Source organism: Hyla sarda, chromosome 2 (genome assembly GCF_029499605.1).
Source record: "Hyla sarda isolate aHylSar1 chromosome 2, aHylSar1.hap1, whole genome shotgun sequence".
In the NCBI taxonomy this organism is placed as follows: Eukaryota; Metazoa; Chordata; class Amphibia; order Anura; family Hylidae; genus Hyla; species Hyla sarda.
In genome coordinates this window covers 32,843,015-32,858,991 of record NC_079190.1, presented here as the reverse complement: position 1 = coordinate 32,858,991, position 15,977 = coordinate 32,843,015, and the positions used below count along the sequence as shown (strand labels likewise).

The 15,977-nt window shown below is 41.5% G+C and overlaps 1 protein-coding gene across 4 annotated transcripts in view; it reads right to left on the bottom strand.

Moving 5' to 3' along the window:
- Window positions 1-15,977, bottom strand: part of AMOTL1 (angiomotin like 1) — a 164,162-nt gene that overhangs the window by 94,624 nt on the left and 53,561 nt on the right. Inside the window, exon 1 of one of the 4 annotated variants that reach the window (XM_056561507.1) lies at window positions 4,664-4,842. The exons of the other annotated variants lie outside the window; for them this stretch is intronic. The gene's annotated coding sequence lies outside the window, so the exon portion shown is untranslated. Of the gene's footprint in view, window positions 1-4,663; window positions 4,843-15,977 lie in introns of those variants that run through there. 4 annotated transcript variants of the gene reach the window in all.

Sequence of the window (15,977 nt, the reverse complement as noted above, 5' to 3'; positions counted from 1 at the left end):
TGTAGTTTTGCAGTATATGGAGGCACCCAGACAGCTGATACAGGACAGCCACAGGATGGAGAACACTAATGGGGGGTCAAGACAACCCCTTAAAGTCTGCCACCCTATAAATACCTGTTGGCACCCACTGGCATCAAAGTGTCCCAACCAGCTCCATACATCTATGATGGTAACGATCAGAGGTGCCAGGGCATAGGAGCCCCATTATAGTCAGGGCAAGAAAGAGAAAAGAATAATAATGATTCTATTGATATATAGATGCTGAATAGTGACTGGTAACAGATGGCACGTGCCAGTATGGGGTTACTCCATGCCAAGTAGAGCCGCAATCATCATCATAATAACAATGATAGGAAGAGGTCTATTCTGTGGTGGCAGAGAGAAGACATGCCAGGGCATCTGAGTGGCAAGGAATAAAGATGGTGATGCCCGGGAGGAGATAAGAGGAGCTAATGCTTATAATAATATTACTTCTACTACAAGACCCATAGATATGAGATAGATAGATAGATATGAAATAGATAGATAGATATGAGATAGATAGATAGATAGATAGATAGATATGAGATAGATAGATAGATATGAGATAGATAGATAGATATGAAATAGATAGATAGATATGAGATAGATAGATAGATAGATATGAGATAGATAGATAGATATGAGATAGATATGAGATAGATAGATAGATATGAGATAGATAGATAGATATATAGATAGATATGAGAGAGATAGATAGATATGAGAGAGATAGATAGATAGATAGATATGAGATAGATAGATAGATAGATAGATAGATATGAGATAGATAGATAGATATGAGATAGATAGATAGACAGATATGAGATAGATAGATATGAGATAGATAGATAGATGGATGAGATAGATATATATGAGATAGATAGATAGATATAATAGATAGATATGAGATAGATATGAGATAGATATGAGATAGATAGATAGATATGAGATAGATAGATGATAGATATGATATAGATAGATATGAGATATATAGATATGAGATAGATAGATATGAGATAGATATGAGATAGATAGATAGATATGAGATAGATAGATATGAGATAGATAGATATGAGATAGATAGATAGATATGAGATAGATAGATATGAGATAGATAGATATGAGATAGATAGATGATAGATATGATATAGATAGATATGAGATAGATATGAGAGAGATAGATAGATTTGATATAGATAGATAGATATGAGATAGATAGATATGATATAGATAGATATATAGATAGATAGATATGAGACAGATAGATAGATAGATATACACTGGTCCCTCAAGTTACAATATTAATTGGTTCCCGGACAGATATTGTAGATATTAATCCATTGTATCTTGAGTTGGTCAGATCTTCCGGCCATTGACACATATCACAGATGTGGACTGTCTGTAGTATTATATGTTGTGTACACTTTATGTTACAATGGTCCAGGATAGATCACTGTATGTGGGAAATATTGTAACCTGTGGGATTATTGGACTAGAGATACTGATAATAATAATACTACAAATATTAGAGATACTGCAGATAAAATATACTGCAGAGAATAATACTGCAAATAATATATATATTACAGATAGTAATAACACTGCAGATATTATATATATCTCTATATATCTATATAATATTACATATACTAGAGACACTACATATAGTGATAATAATATACTAGAGATACTATAAGCCCAGTAATAATATTATTATACCTGGGTCACTATAAGTACAGTAATAATATTAATATACCCGGGTCACTATAAGTCCAGTAATAATATACCCGGGTCACTATAAGCCCAGTAATAATATACCCGGGTCACTATAAGCCCAGTAATAATATACCCGGGTCACTATAAGTACAGTAATAATATACCCGGGTCACTATAAGTACAGTAATAATATACCCGGGTCACTATAAGCCCAGTAATAATACTAATATACCCGGGTAACTATAAGTCCAGTAATAATATACCCGGGTCACTATAAGTCCAGTAATAATATACCCGGGTCACTATAAGCCCAGTAATAATATTATTATACCTGGGTCACTATAAGCCCAGTAATAATATACCCGGGTCACTATAAGTCCAGTAATAATATTAATATACCCGGGTCACTATAAGTCCAGTAATAATATTAATATACCCGGGTCACTATAAGTCCAGTAATAATATTATTATACCCGGGTCACTATAAGCCCAGTAATAATACTAATATACCCGGGTCACTATAAGTACAGTAATAATATTAATATATCCGGGTCACTATAAGTCCAGTAATAATAATAATATACCCGGGTCACTATAAGTCCAGTAATAATATACCCGGGTCACTATAAGTCCAGTAATAATATACCCGGGTCACTATAAGTACAGTAATAATATTAATATACCCGGGTCACTATAAGTCCAGTAATAATATACCCGGGTCACTATAAGTACAGTAATAATATACCCGGGTCACTATAAGTACAGTAATAATATTAATATACCCGGGTCACTATAAGTCCAGTAATAATATACCCGGGTCACTATAAGTCCAGTAATAATATACCCGGGTCACTATAAGTCCAGTAATAATATTAATATACCCGGGTCACTATAAGTCCAGTAATAATATACCCGGGTCACTATAAGTACAGTAATAATATACCCGGGTCACTATAAGTACAGTAATAATATTAATATACCCGGGTCACTATAAGTCCAGTAATAATATACCCGGGTCACTATAAGTCCAGTAATAATATACCCGGGTCACTATAAGTCCAGTAATAATATACCCGGGTCACTATAAGTCCAGTAATAATATACCCGGGTCACTATAAGTCCAGTAATAATATACCCGGGTCACTATAAGTCCAGTAATAATATACCCGGGTCACTATAAGTCCAGTAATAATATACCCGGGTCACTATAAGTCCAGTAATAATTAATAATATACCCGGGTCACTATAAGTCCAGTAATAATATACCCGGGTCACTATAAGTCCAGTAATAATATACCCGGGTCACTATAAGTCCAGTAATAATATACCCGGGTCACTATAAGTCCAGTAATAATATACCCGGGTCACTATAAGTCCAGTAATAATATACCCGGGTCACTATAAGTACAGTAATAATATTAATATACCCGGGTCACTATAAGTCCAGTAATAATATACCCGGGTCACTATAAGTACAGTAATAATATACCCGGGTCACTATAAGTACAGTAATAATATTAATATACCCGGGTCACTATAAGTCCAGTAATAATATACCCGGGTCACTATAAGTCCAGTAATAATATACCCGGGTCACTATAAGTCCAGTAATAATATTAATATACCCGGGTCACTATAAGTCCAGTAATAATATACCCGGGTCACTATAAGTACAGTAATAATATACCCGGGTCACTATAAGTACAGTAATAATATTAATATACCCGGGTCACTATAAGTCCAGTAATAATATACCCGGGTCACTATAAGTCCAGTAATAATATACCCGGGTCACTATAAGTCCAGTAATAATATACCCGGGTCACTATAAGTCCAGTAATAATATACCCGGGTCACTATAAGTCCAGTAATAATATACCCGGGTCACTATAAGTCCAGTAATAATAATAATATACCGGGTCACTATAAGTCCAGTAATAATATACCCGGGTCACTATAAGTCCAGTAATAATATACCCGGGTCACTATAAGTCCAGTAATAATATACCCGGGTCACTATAAGTCCAGTAATAATATACCCGGGTCACTATAAGTCCAGTAATAATAATAATATACCCGGGTCACTATAAGTCCAGTAATAATAATAATATACCCGGGTCACTATAAGTCCAGTAATAATATACCCGGGTCACTATAAGTCCAGTAATAATATACCCGGGTCACTATAAGTCCAGTAATAATATACCCGGGTCACTATAAGTCCAGTAATAATATACCCGGGTCACTATAAGTCCAGTAATAATATACCCGGGTCACTATAAGTCCAGTAATAATAATAATATACCCGGGTCACTATAAGTCCAGTAATAATAATAATATACCCGGGTCACTATAAGTCCAGTAATAATATACCCGGGTCACTATAAGTCCAGTAATAATATACCCGGGTCACTATAAGTCCAGTAATAATATACCCGGGTCACTATAAGTCCAGTAATAATATACCCGGGTCACTATAAGTCCAGTAATAATATACCCGGGTCACTATAAGCCCAGTAATAATAATAATATACCCGGGTCACTATAAGTCCAGTAATAATATACCCGGGTCACTATAAGTCCAGTAATAATATACCCGGGTCACTATAAGCCCAGTAATAATAATAATATACCCGGGTCACTATAAGTCCAGTAATAATATACCCGGGTCACTATAAGTCCAGTAATAATATACCCGGGTCACTATAAGCCCAGTAATAATATACCCGGGTCACTATAAGCCCAGTAATAATATACCCGGGTCACTATAAGTACAGTAATAATACACATTAGAGACCTTGCAGGGGTTGTAGTGTCGGTACAATGTATCAGTGCCCAGCAGGCAGGCAGCAGTATGATTGTGACGTGCCGTCTGCCCCTCTCTGCCCCCTGGCACCGCACACATACACTTTCCCTGCACACTTACCTCTCACACCAGTCCCATGGATAAAGTTTGGGTGCGGGGCAGGCGGGGGTCGGCCGGGGGGCTCAGCATGGTCCCGTCACAGCGGGCACTGGGTGCTGCACTCCGGAGCTCTGCACCAACAATCAGCCCCATTCACTGGAATGAGAGGAATGTGCCAGCCGCGCCGGGTCCTAGTGCCGACTGCTCATCCAGCTGCTTGTCTCCCCGGGTCCTAGTGCCGGCTACAACACTGAACGAGGTTTAAGTGACTGATGCTGAACTGCGGCCGCGGTGTCCTAGTGCCTGACAGCGACATCAGCCTCAGACTGAGGACTCTAATGTGTGATACTGAGCACTCCGGGTCCTAGAGCCGCCTGCAACTTACACAGCTGCCCCGGTCCTAGTGCCGGACTCTAATACAGACGATTGTACTAAGTAATACTCATTACTGTTATATTTTAAAGGACTGTAAATGGGAAAGGGAATATCTATCTATCTATCCATCCATCTATCTCATATCTATGTATGTATGAATCCATCCATCTATCTCATATTTATCTATCTATCCATCCACCAATCTATCTCATATCTATCTATCTCATATCTATCTATCTATCTCATATCTATCTATCTATCTATCTATCTATCTATCTCATATCTATCTATCTATCTCATATCTATCTCATATCTATCTATCTATCTATCTCATATCTATCTATCTCATATCTATCTATCTATCTCATATCTATCTATCTATCTCATATCTATCTATCTATCTCATATCTATATATCTCATATCTATCTCATATCTATCTATCTATCTATCTCATATCTATCTATCTCATATCTTTCTTTCTATCTATCTATCTATCTCATAGCTATCTATCTCATATCTATCTATCTATCTATCTTATATCTATCTATCTCATATCTATCTATCTCATATCTATCTCATATCTATCTATCTAGCTCATATCTATCTATCTCATATCTATCTATCTCATATCTATCTCATATCTATCTATCTAGCTCATATATATCTGTGGTAGCCCTTGGGGGGTGTATAGTAGTGGGGATGTGGTATCGGTATATGAGGGGTTAATGTTAACCCTATAGTTTGTGATGCCAGGCTGAGGGCTGGTATGCTGAGGTAATTCTCCAGCCTATCGCCGCCCTTCCCAGTAACGATAGGTGCATGAAATGACTGAAGGTCCACAAGGAGATTTAACTTGAACTTGAACAACTTTACTTAAGTGCTTACGGTACATCCAAGGCACAGTAACAGTCTAATATAACAGTCCTTATATTGCTCAGTGACTCACAGTTGTTGCGGACCTTGAGGTATTTAGAAAGTCTCTGAATTTAGGGTAGATATTGCAGATCCGTCCGGATTTAGGGTTTAGATTAGGTCCGGTGATGCTGCAGAGTGTCTGGGGATTGATACACTCTCGATTTAGCATTGATCAGCCGTCGCCGCAAGGCTCAGGCCTAACTCACTGCGAGAATAGCTGCGCAGGTCCTTCTCGGTTGACAGCCCAGGAATAAGAGAGATGCTTACTGCTTGGCTGTGCAGGAACAAGAGAGAGAATCATGGCCGCTGCTCCCTTATATGGGCAGGGGCGGGGTGAATCTGATTGGTCCGAATACCTGTCATTCACCAGTACACAGAATGATGGGATTGCATATGTCATAGGGACCTCCACAGGTCCTCAAGCAGAAATACCATAGAGTTCACCTAGTCACATAACCCGCAGGTCCTGGTACGCCACACGCAGGTAATTAACTATTCATTTACATTTATATAACTATATTTACATAAACCTTGCATAAGTTACTGGTTTACTAGACGGAATAGAGGTGACAAGGGGTGGACTATACAACATGGACCCCTACGTCCTAGGGACTCTGGCTATGGGGACCCATACACATAAAGGGACCGCATAGAATGCGGTACCGGGACACCACATATCTCATATCTATCTATCTATCTCATATCTATCTCATATCTATCTATCTCATATCTATCTATCTATCTATCTCATATCTATCTATCTCATATCTATCTATCTATCTATCTATCTATCTCATATCTATCTCATATCTATCTATCTCATATCTATCTATCTCATATCTATCTATCTCATATCTATCTATCTATCTCATATCTATCTATCCAATGCAAATAAAAACGGCACAACCAAAATCCAGAGTGAAAAAGAAATTCGGGGTGCCCGCATATCTGGAACCTGGGTCCTCCGGTTCCTTAATCCAGATAAAGCAAATACGATGCAGAACTCCACAGGTAGCAAAGAAGGTGGTTTTATTCCATCATGTGCATAGACAACGTTTCACCAGTCTCACAATGGCTTTTTCAAGTGAAAAAGCCAGTGTGAGACTGGTGAAACGTTGTCTATGCACATGATGGAATAAAACCACCTTCTTTGCTACCTGTGGAGTTCTGCATCGTATTTGCTTTATCTATCTATCTCATATCTATCTATCTCATATCTATCTATCTATCTATCTATCTATCTATCTCATATCTATCTATCTATCTATCTATCTATCTCACATCTATCTATCTCATATCTATCTATCTATCTATCTCATATCTATCTATCTCATATCTATCTATCTCATATCTATCTATCTATCTCATATCTATCTATCTCATATCTATCAATCTACCTATCTTTGATGTACATTGTATAGGCATATACAGTATGATATCTGACCCCAACACTCACTGCAACACCCGTGGCCCTTCCACTACTCACTATAGTGGCACACCACATATTTTGGCATCCCACGAACAGGATACAGATGTGTACCTTAACCATTCAGTCACCAAGTCAAGTCCGGCCACCTTTCTACAGTATGCAGGTGTAAGCCTAAGGCAAGTTGCTGCAAGTCCTACCCCCCCCCCCCCAAGCCTGAACTGTGTCTTATTGAAAGTTTCATGTCTGTGGAAAAAAGTGTGCGCCAGCAAAATGTACGGGACTGTGTTATTGAAATAAGTTTATTTGCTGGCACTGAAGAAATAGTGGGAGAGGTGAAGTTTACAGTATTGCCGGTGACGGGAAAGTTCACAAAAAGTGGATTTACAATGTGCAAGATAAGAACGGAAATGATGTTGCGTGCCAAAATGTCTGTTGTACCTAAAAGAGTTAAAGTACCAAGATAGCACCGGAGCCTGCCCCTGAGGAGTCTAAAGCTGGAAGATCCCCAGGAGAAGTTGTGCCACGAGTACCGGTGACGGCGCCCAGCTCCGGAGGTTCGGTCAAGGACCCGCTGCTGTGCAAACTCTGCCGATACTTCTAGTAAGCCGATATGATCAAGTAAGTCGCTGCTAACAGAGGGCCCTTGTATTCACCCTTTTGTGCCCAGCAGTGCCCTGAAAGACTTATACCCTAGGGGGGAAGCACTCGAAGGGGGGTCCCATTTAGTCCAGCTCAGGCTGCTGCAGCTTCAACGATCCCGGCCGCTGCAGACCTACGCTAGGCCTCTTAAAGGGCCAGTAGCCCACAAGTTATCAAGAGGCCCAGCCATAAAAAGAAAACGGTGGGCCAAAATTGAAGTACATGCTGCCGCGTCGAAGGCGGATGGCTACACCCTCTGTCTCAGTTGTGTCGCAACTTTAAAAAATTACACTGCCCAAGGCAAAAAGACTGTCCCCGCCTCTCCTCAACCAGTCTGTCGGGTCCGCCACAAGATGGTGGAGGCTCTGACCTGAGAGGTGCAAACAAGGGACCTAAAGGAGCTGGTTCACAAGCTGATTCTAGGCAGCATTGGCCAAAATGTCGAGAGGGCCTGCCACAACATATGCCCCCTACAGACTGTCCACTTCAAAAGAATTAAACTAATCACACAAGTCCCTGGGGGCCTGACCTGGCCCACTCCTGCAGGCCTCCGGGGGCGCTTAGAAGGGGCCAACTATGGCCCCACTACACCTGTCCAAGTCAACAGGACCCGTTGGCCTCCTCCCTCCAAGTATTAAAGGAGCCATAACCAAGGAGCAGCACCCTGATCCCTCAGCAGTGAATCCCAAGCATCAAAGTCGTTCCAGTCAAGGTTCCTATACAGATGTGCCCAGGCCTACTCCTAGGAGCGAGGAGGTTTGGCCTGATCATCGGGCACCAACTTATGTACCCAGGCCTACTCCAGCTGTCAAAGAGATGTGGCCTAACCGACGGGTACTGATGACAGTGCCTAGGCCCCCTCCAGTTGTCAAGGAGGTTTGGCCTGAAGAGCAGGCACCAACAAGTAATCCTTCTGTGGCGCAAGCCGCAGCAGTGCAAGTGGTGGTTACAGTCAGTCCCACCATCACTAATTTCAGTCTGTCCCACATTGACCCCATGCAAGGGGCCCAGTCTCGCAACCCTAGGTTCATCTCACAGCCTAGGACCCCACCTGGTAGGCGAGACTGGGAAGAGAAATTTCCAGAAAGAAAGAAAGCTGCACCCAGTCTTCTCAGGATGGGGACCCTGAGTTGACTGAAAAAAACTCCTTATGTACATGAACTACTGAGCAGTACATGAACTATAAAGTAATATGTTTTGGTTCAGAAAAAATGGGTACGGAGGTACACTGAGTTGTTGTGGTTTAAATGTGACCTGTCTGTCTTGTATTGTTAATGTCAGTAATAAGTAAAGATGTATAAAGTTGTTGTACACCAAAAGTCATTGTGCACAGTCATGTATGATGTTTGGTTGTCTTCTTACAGGGGTTTATCCTGACACAGTCGGGAGGAGCACATATTGCCCCCATCAACAGCATCAAGTACAAAACAAATGTAAATAAAATGTGTAAATAAACTACAGTACACATAGTCTAGTATACACAAGTCATGTATACTTCAGTCACATAAAGGAGCGCTGTATCACTCACATTACACAGTCTACTAACAGTAACTTATGTATCAAATGTCAAATATCATCCTGGCCAGTAAGTATTCCTGAAACTAACCTTAAGCATGTAAACAGAAAAGGTAATATGAATGTCTAAGTGTTATCTGTATCAAATGTCTAGCATAAAAATGTCTAGCATAAAATAAAAATAGAGTTCTGGGGAGAAGTGTTTTATACCAAGGGACCCCAGTAGCCAAAGCATTGGGCAGAAAGCCTCCGGCAACCCAATCCGCAACTACAAGTCTACAGTCATAAGTCTAGTCATATATACAAAGTCATGTATCTAATGTCTAGTCATGTACAGTAATAGAATTTCTAGTAAATGATGTCTAGTCGTGTACAGTATATCATATGCATAGTCAGAAATGTCATGTCATATCTAGTAAACAGTTATGCAAGTCAGTAAATGCATAGTTGAGAGCATCAGTTGTATATAGTCAGCTATAAGATACTTAGTTAAACATATCAAGTTATGTATAGTGTATTATATGCATAGTCCAGTTATAAAGTGCATAGGAAAGGTCCTTATATCTATAGTCAATATATATATATATATATATATATATATATATATATATATATATGTACAGGTTATAAAGATAGAAAAGAAAAGAAGAAAAAAATCCTATCCAAAATATCCTATTCACAAATTCTGTTCGTAAATCCAATTCATAAAATCCTGTTCGCAATCTTGTCCTAACCAACAATACTGCTCCACATAAATCTGAGCACGTATGGACTGTTATACAAAGACTCTAATGTTATTTGTTATTTAATCAGCCTGAAATGGACGTTTGTGCATAAAATGCCTCAGGACTGCATATGGCCCCACGGCCACTTCGTTCCTCAAACCTGACAGAACCTTTCGTCGAGGATGACTTTTGTTAAGTGGAGGGGTTTGTGGTGTCCCACTACAGGTACATAGTTCTGTATTTCGTTTAGACCCTGTCAGGTTGAGTCCCTCAGTGACCTGGGGGCTCCCCTGCAGGGACTCCCTGTGTTATCTTGCTAATTTGTTAAATGTGGTGTATGTTACCTTAAATGGGCACTGTCATGAAGTAAAAAAAATTGATATGTTGTAGTTCTTAAGTACAACAACATATCTCTAATATACTTTAATAAAAAAAAAAGTGATTTTAAACCAGTTTAAAATCACTTTTTAATTCGGCCACTAGGGGTCGCCCTCCTAGTGGCCGAATGCATTCGGCAGTGACGTCACTACTGAATTTCGACTGGCAATGAGTCGAAATTTAGGCACTTCGGTGCTCGCTCCCGCCTGCCAATCAAACAGGCGAGAGCGAGCACGCTGATAGCTGGGGCTGCGCGCATTGGCCAGCTCCACTGGCCTCGCGCGCGGCCCCACCCGCTCCGCCCCCGTTACCCTGTCCGGAGGCAGCGCACGCACTGATTTCTGCGCTGACCCTCCGGATGGGTAAATCTGCTCTCTGCACAAGAGGAATGGGGTGGGGGGGACGGGGTTCGGGAGAGCGCCGCCGCTGCTCAGCACTAGAGACTGGGGGGGGGGGAGCGGAGTAGCACTTCTGCACTAACAAAGTTATTGTTTTCACCACAGGGTGCCTCCAGCTGTTTCACCACTACTACTCCCAGAATGCCCTGACAGCCAGTAGATGTCAGGGCAAGCTGGGAGTTGTAGTGGTGAAACAGCTGGAGGCACCGTGTATAGTGAACTAAGGGCGGAAGTGTCGGCCCCAGCAAGCATCAGTGACGTCACGCCTGCTGGGGAAGTCTGCCTGGTAATGAGCACACTACCAGGCAGACAAAAAGCCATTTTAATATAGTAAAAAAAAAAAAAATGTAAAGGCAGGGAGGGGGTTAGGGATAGATGGGCAATAGGCAGGGACAGAAAGAAAAATGGATGGTGGGAGCTACCCTTTAAGACCATAAATAGGATTCTAATGTATAGATAGTATATAGGACCTTTGGAGGACTCAAAGGACCTGTGTGAGTAAGCCTGTCATATGTTATGTTATGCAGTTATATGATTTGTTGCGACATGTACTCCCAGAGAACACCAGCTTTAACCTATGACCCACAGCTTGACCAATGGGCTTTAGTCCAGCCCCCTCACTATATAAAGGGGTGGCCATCTTAATTCGCTCTCTTAGCTACCAGCTCTCTTAGCTTTACTACCTGCTGCGGAGAACAAGTCTTTGCTGAAGCAGCTACCAGAGGTCTTAGAGACAAGTGTTCAGCATCTGGAGTTCCACAAAGCTACAACTCTCCAGTAAGTCTTCAAGTCTATGTCTGCTGTCACTGCATCTAGTCAAGTCCTGCACATAGTCAAGTCCAGTCAAATAAGAGTCAAGTCTAAATTACAAGTCCATGTCAAGTGTATTACAAGTATTGGTCCAGCAAGCTGAGAGGTCCTCTGGGTACTGGTCACCTCTCTGGGACAATCTGGCCACAGCAGTGAAGATAATTACAACTGTCTTCTATTCAGTAAAGCCTCCGTTTACCCTCAACTGGTTGTGGACTCTTTATTCACTACTAGCCCGTAAGATAGCGGAGAATCCGGGCGTGTGGTGTTCCGGAACCCGAAGACCACACTGGCGTCACGAACACATAGGGGTTTATACCATCCGACCCCCTGGGTTAATAACATCTGATCCCACCACTCACTGCAACACCCGTGGCCCTGCCACTACTCACTGTAGTGGCACACCATATATATATATATATATATATATATGTTACACAGTACTTTATTTTAACCATCAAATGGTTCCAAATGTCTCCCTTCATACAGCCACCTCAATGATAAAAATTAAAAAAAAGTTCCGGTTGCTGAAATGTGAAGAGGTTCCAACGTGTTTTCATGTTTTTATACTTCTTCATCTAAATATGGATCATGAAGTAACATGGGGGGGGGGGACTTTTTAGTTTTCTTGTTAGTGAAGCGTCTATGAAATGTTTTCATCCTCATATAAGGTCACATTGTGATTGTGCTGAGGCTGTAGATGTCTTCATTACGCTGGGCCTATGTGTCATTCTCAGCAAGTTCTGCGCAGACGATAGAAAGGATCCAGATGTCTGCTCAACCTGTGATTCTTCTTCACCCTGACCCGTCTTTTGTTGCTGTCTGTTGTTCTATTACCATTAGGTCAGCATTTACATTGCATTGGCCAGACGTTTTCTGTCTGAATCCGTGAGAATATACAGTTTTAGTTATAGAATCCTTATAGTCTTTAACATTCACACCCAGAGCTGCATTCATAATTCTGCTGCAGATAAGGGTTTATCTCCACTGTTGATGTTAAAGGGGCAGGGCTGGTGCAAGGATTTTTGCCACCCTAGGCAAAAGCTAATTTTGCTGCCTCTTGACCCTGCCCATTGGCTTTACCCTTTGACGTGCGGTGTCCCAGTATGGGATGGTGTTTCCCCGTACCTTTCCTGCCCTGTCAGGCAGTGTCCCTCAGTGTCCCCAGGGTCCCCTGCAGTTGTTTCCCACATGCAAATATGTGTTGTATCTTTAATAAATGTACCATGTGATTGTTACCCAGGAGGTACTAGTGACCAGATGATCCCAAAGGTGACCTATGGGCTCCCTGCTAGTCTCCCCCGTATAAACCCTGGGTGGAGCTAACTTCTCCCTCTTGTTCCTGAGGTGCAGTCAAGTCTTCTTAGTGTGTGTGTCCAGAATATCGGAGGCATCAACTCCTGCAGCTACAAGTCAAGTCCTGCAGCCTCAAGGGTCCATGAAAAGAGGCATATTTATAGTTTATGGTCCATCCCAATGAGGAGAAGCATATGTAAAGTGTAGGGTCCGTCCCAAAGGGTAGAAGCATATCTATAGTTTAGGGTCTCTCCTGATGAGGAGAGGCATATCTATAGTGAAGGGTCCATCCCGATGAGGAGAGACATATCTATAGTGTAGGGTCCATCCCGATGAGGAGAGACATATCTATAGTGTAGGGTCCATCCCGATGAGGAGAGACATATCTATAGTTTAGGGTCCATCACGAAGAAGAGAGGCATATCTATAGTTTAGGGTCCATTCCGAAGAGGAGAGGCATATCTTTAGTTTAGGGTCTGTTCCAATCAGGAGAGGCGTATCTATACTCTATGGTCTGCTCCGATGAGGAGAGGCATACTGTATCTATAGTATGGGGTCCATCCCAATGAGGAGAAGCATATCTATAGTGTAGGGTCCGCCCCAAAGGGTAGAAGCATATCTATAGTGTAGGGTCTCTCCTGATGAGGAGAGACATATCTATAGTGTAGGGTCCATCACGAAGAGGAGAGGCATATCTATAGTTTAGGGTCCATTCCGAAGAGGAGAGGCATATCTTTAGTTTAGGGTCTGTTCCAATCAGGAGAGGCGTATCTATACTCTAAGGTCTGCTCCGATTAGGAGAGGCATACTGTATCTATAGTATGGGGTCCATCCCGATGAGGTCACCTTTCCATGGTGGGATGGTATATACAATTTAATCAAATGGTATGTTAAAAAACTCAATTTTGTTTCATGGCACTGCTGACCTTCTGGGGAAGCCTTGGACAGTGGTTGTATGGACACAGAGCACAAATAAACTGCATTACAGTTTGTCAGGGAGATCACAATTTCTTTCTGGACAACCCGTTTAAACTTTTTGGGTGTCCATTGTAGATGCAGCTCCTGTGCAGAAGTAACCAGATATACCAGACCATATTTCTGTGACACGTAAACACCTTTCCTAGCAAAGGTCAGACCCTTGGATTCTGCAACGTGTTGACTACAAAGCTTTTCTATGTATTGTAGGACTCTGTCCAATACTAGTAGTTCATCCATGAATCAGAAGAATAATCAAAGCCCCAGATGAGATTTACCGTCACTAGAAAAGTCCAGGGGTTTATAGCTGGAAAGGTTGCGTCCAGTTCACGATTTTCCATAGAGACAAGTGTAAATTTCTTCCCCTTCCCCCCCCCCCCCCCCCGCCCTCCGAGAAAGTAAAGTGGAAAAAAAAAAGTCTCGGCTTCGGCGGCACATCTGTTTTTTATATCTGGCTTTTCCAGAAAGTTGGTTGGATTGAAATAATGCGACCTGGTTCTGTACAGAATGATGACTGTATACTGTACGATTATTAGTTCTCTGGTGCTTGTCCAGCTGAAGATTAAATTTCGAAGAGGGAAAAAAAACAGCTGTCCGCGTATTACCGGGGAGAGAGCAGCGGATCCGAAGGCATTTCATGCCACTTGCTGGATTACACCGTCTCAAAGTGCAGCTTGGCAGATGGAGAGCAAATAAGCATTAGATCTAAGATGCTTAAAGAGCGATAGTAATCCCGGATTGATCTATTCACTGCTCCATCATGTGACCCGAGCATTAGGGGTAACCTTTTACAGTCAAACGGGTCCATTTCATGTTTCATTATTCTTAAAGAGTGATCCCAGTCAGGTATAAACTTTCCACTACTTGTGTAAGTCAGTGGTCTTCAAACTGTGGCCCTCCAGCTGTTGCAGAACTACAACTTCCAGCATGCCCGGACAGCCGGCATGCTAGGAGTTGTAGTTTTGCAACAGCTGGAGGGTCGTAGTTTGGAAACCACTGGTTTAGATCAACAAACTTATCCATAGGGGGCAGTACGGTAGGAATTTGTGGTAGTGTAGTCAAGATATTCACCTTCGTTATTAACACACTGTGTGAAATGTGATAACCAGGCCATGAAAGAGTTAACTTTTCCAATTCACCAGAAGAGAGCAAGGGGAGCATTACATCATTACGTAGAAAATTATTAAAATTTTAAAGTCTATGTAAACTTTTTAAACCAATTTTACAAGCCTGCCTTCACAGAAAAAACACACGTTATTGAAAGATCAGACTACAAAAAGGCCTTGCTTGTAGTCTGTAACCATGGAGACAAAAAGGTCTACATAGTATAGCTAGATACACGAAAAAGGGAGAATATTTTAGCCAGCACTATTTACAAGATGCCTTTATTTTTATTGAGAGACTAAATAAATGGTTGTAAGTGAGCTTGTCCATTAAAATAATACATCTAAGGGTTTATTGCCCTTGTGCTCCAGTAATGGGTGCTCCATCGGCCAGTTTGTTCAAGGAACAGGAGTTGAGCGTGGGAAAAAAATAGTGCAAGTCCTATTTCTTTTCACTACTCAACTACGGTAAAAAATTTTATCCCTGAAGGCCTCCATTCAACTCAATGGGATCCGAACTGTTCCGGCAGGTACGTGCACAGGTTGACTAGAAAGGGGGCTTGAGCCCCTGCCCTTTTGATGTTACTCCTAAAAATGCCCTGGGCAGTGCTGGGCAGTCATCATTATATGGACATTTATTTAAATAATAAATAACTGCCCTTTTTTTCAGTCCAGCCCCTGCCCCCGAAAATGTCTGTGCACATCCCTGCATCCCAGGTCTGTTGGGCACACAAAAAAAGAGCCCAACAGACAATAAATGGGTCAGAGCACAACGA